General features: G+C 43.1%; 1 pseudogene; it reads right to left on the bottom strand.

Annotated features, from left to right (window-relative positions):
• Positions 1 to 2,519: 2,519 nt before the first annotated feature.
• Positions 2,520 to 3,869, bottom strand: LOC105824259 (annotated as a pseudogene).
• Positions 3,870 to 6,256: the final 2,387 nt, after the last annotated feature.

The following is a 6,256-nucleotide window of genomic DNA, read 5'->3' as shown; positions in this document are numbered from 1 at the left end:
GTGACCTTGTGAGCAAAGTGTCAATACTGCAATTTTACAGATGAGGCAGGCTTTGAACCCAGGTGTGCTGAGGTCAAGGCCCATGTTCTTTCTATTTCCTCATTTCTGTGGCCCTCATCTGAGCTCTTGTTCTCATACTGTCGTGCACTGTTACCAGACTGTGCGTTTGTGGAGGCCATCACAGCCCTAAGGAAATAACTATTTGAATTGAACGCATGAGTTCCCATGTTAGTAAAAGGAGAGGAAATGATTTTAATTTGAGAGACAGCAAAAGCACTCATACCAGAGACTAATGGATTAATTCATTTAGACAATCAGTTAGTTAATATTTACTGAGTATCACAGGGTACCCGGCCCTATTCATACAGATTCCATTATTTTAGGTGCCTGGAGGGAGTGGGGAAGGCAAGTGGGGCCCGCTGGAGGAATGGGGAAGTTGGTCTAAAACACAAAACCTAAATTATTATTTCTAATATTATTTTATTATTTTTAGAGAATTGTAATCCTCAAACTGGGCTAAAAATTATTGTTAGATTAAGTAAAAAATGCTAATACAATATGATTTGTAATAGCTGTATCGTTGTGACACGAAAACATTTTTTTCGTCTTCAATCCTCAAATCCTGGTTACATGAATATTTTGCATAATCTCACAAAGCTAATGGTTTTGTGTAAGCTAAGTGTAGAGTCCAAGTGAAGGTTTTTATCGGACTGTTGCTATGAGCAGAGAGTGGTTGAAAAGAAGACACCATGCCTAGGATCGGAGGACAAGATTCCAGGGAGCAGGACTTCTTGGCTTTGAAGATTGTTTGTGATCCTTGACTTAGTCATCCGTTTGATTTAAAAAGGGGACAAGAGCACAGGTAGGAATCCCAAAGGTCAAGGGCATCTACAGCTCGTTGGGGGTAACACCACAATCGCTGGGAAGGCTATCAGGGTTGTAGATAGATTGGTGAAGAATGGGACAGAGAGGGAGGATCCCAGGGCCAAGAATCCCTCAGCGTGGGCATCTGCAGGTTCCAACAGGTAAGAGAACAGACAGGTTAAAGCAGGTTGGACCACAGATGACACAGTGAGAAAGGGCTTATAGGAGCAGCTCCTGAGCACAGGTCCTCAAAAGTAGTGTTAAAATAGGAGTGGGATGAATCTTGGGACCTCAATCCTCTTGCAATCAATCTTGAGTCATTAAATATTAAGAGATTTTGGTTGATGCAGAAAGGGAGCTTGCCAAGCCATCCTAGCAACCCTAGTATCCCTCCAAAGTATATGGCATTTGAATCCCGATCTGTTACAGGCTGAGTGATCTTGGTAAAGTATTTAATTCTTGGACTTCCACTATCTTGTCTGTAAAATGAGGATGACAACAGTACCTGCCTCATTTGGTTGTTATGAGAATTAAATAACTTCGTGAGTGTCACATGCTTAGCATTGTACTCAACACCTAGCAGGTGCTCGGCACCAGGCAGCAATGATTATTATGAACATATAGGACCTAGTGCTGCCACATTTGGTTTGTGGTCTCCTCAATGGCAGGTTCTATGATTTTGTCTTTAAGTACTCATTAAATTACTTAGTTCATCATCATTGTTGTTCTTAATAAAATATCTCTCAGCTATTTTGAAATATGGCTTCTGCTTCCAATGGGGACTAACATCTGATACCAAGCAACCTCTCTGTGGACCCAGAACCAACTCTTCCAGGTTTTTTCCGATAGCAAAGAGTTAGCCGAGCTGTAGCAATATAATTAAGCTGTCACGTGAGTCATCCCTGTGCCTGTCACATAGTATTACGCTATTCCCTAAACCTCAGATTCCAGGGAAAGAGACAGCAGAAAAAGAAAGAAGAAAGAAATGTGACAGCAGAAGTAGAGAATTGTTGACGCAGAGAGTTGGAAGGGATCTTGAAGGTTCTCCAGACCAACCACCCACAGTAACAATAAGAGAAATAACAGTGATGTCAAGAAGGAAATGGAGAGACATGAAAGGAGGAGGGAAGGAACCCTCCAGGGAGAGGCAGAGGTAAAGGGTTTAAGGTGGTTCAGCAGAAGCTTGCTTCTACTTACAAGGTTATTAACTGCTCTTCTTTCTTTTGGATGGGCTGAGACCCCTGGGGAATAGATAGGCCGTCTCTTCCCCAGATACTGAGTTCTCTGGCTGAGAATCTCTTGCAAAGGGGCAGCTATCATCTCTTGTGGATATTCTCATCAGATAACCTTGTTTAAACTATAATAGACTTCTATTTTTTTTTTTTACCCTAAATACTCTCTTTCGTGTAACTTTCTTAGTACTTGATGCATGTCACTATCTTTCTTTTTTTCTTAAGATGGGGAATACTTTATTCAAAATCCATCAGAAAAATGGACAGCTTGGGTCAGTGACAGAGCATGCACATTTTAAAGCATAGGTCAGTAATTGCATATGAGAGCATGCACTGTACAAACAAATTAACTGATCAGATCACAACTTTTCAATCTTTAAAACAGAATTAGCTTCCCAGGAAAAGCAACACCTTTGTGATATTTTAACTCCAGTATTCTCCTTCTTCCTCACCCTCTCCTTCAACAGAATCCACACCAACCTCCTCATAACCCTTCTTAAGGGCAGCCAGGTCCTCACGGGCCTCAGAAAACTCTCCTTCCTCCATCCCCTCACCTACATACTAGTGAAAAAAGGCACTCTTGTCATACATCAGGTCAAACTTGTGGGCCAGGTGAGCCCAGGCCTCAGCAATGGCTGTGGTGTTGCTCAACACACACACAGCTCTCTACCTTGGCCAAGTTTCCACCAGGTACCACAATGGGAGGCTGGTAATTAATGTCAACCTTGAAACCAGTGGGACATCAATCCACAAACTGGATGGTATGCTTGGTCTTGATGGTGGCAATGGCAGGATCGACATCTTTGGGAACCATATCACTGCGGTACAACAGGCAGCAGCACACATATTTACCATGACAAGGGTCACATTTCACCATCTGGTTGGCTGGCTCAAAGCAAGCATGGGTTATCTCTGCTACAGAAAGCTGTTCATGGTAGGCTTTTCTCAGCAGAGATCACAGGGGCATATGTGGCTAGAAGGAAGCAGATGCAGGGATAGGGCACCAGACTGGTCTGGAATTCTGTCAGATCAACATTTAGGGCTCCATCAGTCTGAGGGAAGCAGTGATGGAGGACACAATTTGACCTATCAACCTATTCACGTTAGTATAGTTTGGGTGCTCAATATCGAGGTTTCTATGGCAGATGTCATAGATGGCCTCGTTGTGCCATGAAGGCACAACCAGAGTGCTCCAGGGTGGTGTGGGTGGTGAGGATGGAGTTGTAGGGCTCAAGTATCACTGTGGAAACTGGAGGACTGGGTAAATGGAGAACTTCAGCTTTACTTCTCGCCATAATCAACAAAGAGACTCTCCATCAGCAGAGAGGTCAACCCAGAATCAGTTCCCCCACTAAAGCCGAAAACCAAGAAGTCCTGAAGACCTGTGCACTGAGTGGCCAGTTTATGAATTTGATCAAAGACGAGGTCAGTGATTTCCTTGCCAATGGTATAGTGCCCTCGGGCATAGTTATTGACAGCATCTTCCTTGCCTGTAATGAGCTGCTCAGGGGGGAAGAGCTGACAGTAGGTTCCAGTGTGAATTTCATCAATGACTGTGGGCTCTAGGTCTACAAACACTGCCCTGGGCACATGCTTGCCAGTGCCTGTCTCACTGAAGAAGGTGTTAAAGGAGTCATCTCCTCCTTCAATGGTCTTATCACTTAGCATCTGGCCACTGGGTTGGATGCCAAGTTCCAGGCAGTCGTGGTCCCAACAGGCATTACCAGTCTGGACACCAGCCCGGCCAACTTGGTTGGAGATATGCTCACACATGGTTGCTGCTTCACAGCCGCTGAGCAGATGGCAGGGACAAAGAGGAGAGGTGGTTGCTTCTTACAGCATGACTCTTAGGTGGTCGATGTAAGAGAACCTGCCCCAGCTTTCTTTCTTTGCAATTTTTGCATGTTAGGTCCCTCTCTACATCTCTCTTGCATTCAGAATATAAACTTTTTTTGAAAAGTCCTTCCATTTCCTTATTTTCTCTCCCTCTGCTTCTCCAACTCTCTACCATCTGCTTTTTTGCCCTTCTATTCTTTTTTTATTATTTATTTTCTTTTCCATCTTACACGTCATTCATCTTGCTTTAACATGGCATATGAATTTCAACTCATATTCAGGTCTCTGTCTTCAGCCCAAGATAATGCCATCTTTTCACAGGGAGGAAAAGCTGGAGCCTTGGACTGGAAACCAGAATTCTGGCCGTTCCCTTATGATGTGGCTCCATCATTCCCTTCGTGCTTTCAATTCTTAGGTCTCAGAATTGGAAAGAGGTAATAAACCAGAGCATTGCTCAGTAATGTGCTCCATGAATCACCTTTTAGCTAAAGGCTTAGAGGACACAGGTTTGCCATTTAAGGTGTAAGATGTTCTGGGCTAATATTATCCTCTTATAGGACCAGATGTTCTGGCTGAAGCTCATTCTCTGCTGCTCGATTGCCACAGGCATCAGGACACTTTGTAATTCTGGGTGGGCTTTGCTCTAGAATCAGAGACTTTGGGAGAAATGTTCTTCAAAGTCATGCAGTCCATCCAGCCATTTGATGTCTGAATCCCTGAATCCAGGCAAGGGACACTCAGTACTTCCCAAGGCAGCCTAATCCATTCCATGGCCAAATAATAAAGTCGAATTTTCAGAGTAAACATTCCTATGTTTAGTCATGGTGGTTGTTTGCTTAGCAAGCTCTCCTTCCATGAATGATTTATTCGTAATTTTCAGTAGCCACAGCTCATTTCCTTCCTATCAAGGTCGTTGCAAAAGAAAGAGCTTTAAAGTTATCAGAATACGGGATTAATACTGGATTGTTCCTTTTTTAAATTTACAGATGTGGTGGTAAGAATGTGTTCGTAGTGTGTGGATCCATCCTCATCACCATTCCAATGACAATAATAGCTAACACTTCTATAGAAGCTAACATTTCTAACATTACTATGTGCTAGGCATTATTCTAAGCGTTATTGCATATATATGATATCTAGAAAATGTCGTTTTTCTAAACAACTTTCCCTATTTGCCTCCCTATCAAGGCCCAGAATATGATGAAACGTCAACAAAAGAAGGAATCTAGATGTCACCTAGTCCGATCCCCAACTTTCCAGATAAGTCTCAGAGAGGATATGTGCCTTACTGAAGGTCACACAGCTATTAGTGGTAGTCAGATCCTCCGGCCTCTGGGCAGAAAACCTCCTGAGTGCTTGACACATCTGAACAAGAACAAGCTGACCATTCACAGCCAGGATCAAGAAAGGTATTTAGGAAACTGAAATTATTTTTTTGTCAGAATCTGTCTCATTTTGCTCTACATGTGGGTAATACTATGCCACAACATGCCAAAAATCGCCTATTTTTTCCTATTTTTTTTAATCTTTAAAAATAAGCCCTTCTTTGAATTTCCTTTTAGGCACTTATATCATCTCTGTGCTATGCTGCCCAGGCTGGTCTTGAACTCCTGGCCTCAAGTGTTCCTTCTCCCCAGAAACCCCACCCTAACTTCAAGAAAAATTCACTGGGGTAGGGTTTCTGGATTGGGGACATTTGAACTTCTTTACCAGTGACGTTCTTATCAGGACTGACAAACATGACTCAGTTGACATATTCAAGATCTGTTGGATCTTTCTGTGTGGCTTGGGGCAAGGGGAGCCCTAGGTGGAACAGGGACAAGGATAGCGTTTTAGCTGGCTGCATGTTGAGCAGGACACCTCTCCAGCAGGAGGGAAGTGCTGGCTCCCTGGCTGTTTGCTTCCATGTACGTCCATCTGAATTCTGCTCCTGGGGCAGTCCAGGAGCACCATATGGAAACTCCCTGCCCAGTTCTGGTTCTGAACATTTCTTCCCAAGAACCTGTGCCCTGCTCACATTTGGAACCGGGTCTGGCAACATCAGTACAGAGGAAAGACTTTTGTCTTCTCAGAACATGGGAATATTCTAAGTCAACAGCAGCTTTTCAACAGGGGTTTGGTGAATCAGTGTGTGGACTACATAGAATATTTTAAAAACCATATTTGCCTGCAAGCAGTGACAGCTTTAGAAACAGCATGGGGATGGATACATTTGTAACTCTGACTTGGGCAGAGCAAAGGCAATGCATGTAACGTAAACATTTGTACTCCTGTAATATTCCGAAATAAAAATAAATACATAGATAAAAAATTTAAAAATTAAA

Source organism: Propithecus coquereli, unplaced genomic scaffold (genome assembly GCF_000956105.1).
Source record: "Propithecus coquereli isolate 6110/MARCELLA unplaced genomic scaffold, Pcoq_1.0 Scaffold73, whole genome shotgun sequence".
Taxonomy (NCBI): Eukaryota; Metazoa; Chordata; class Mammalia; order Primates; family Indriidae; genus Propithecus; species Propithecus coquereli.
The sequence above is the reverse complement of the archived record's forward strand: the minus strand, read 5'-3'. Positions and strand labels throughout refer to the sequence as shown.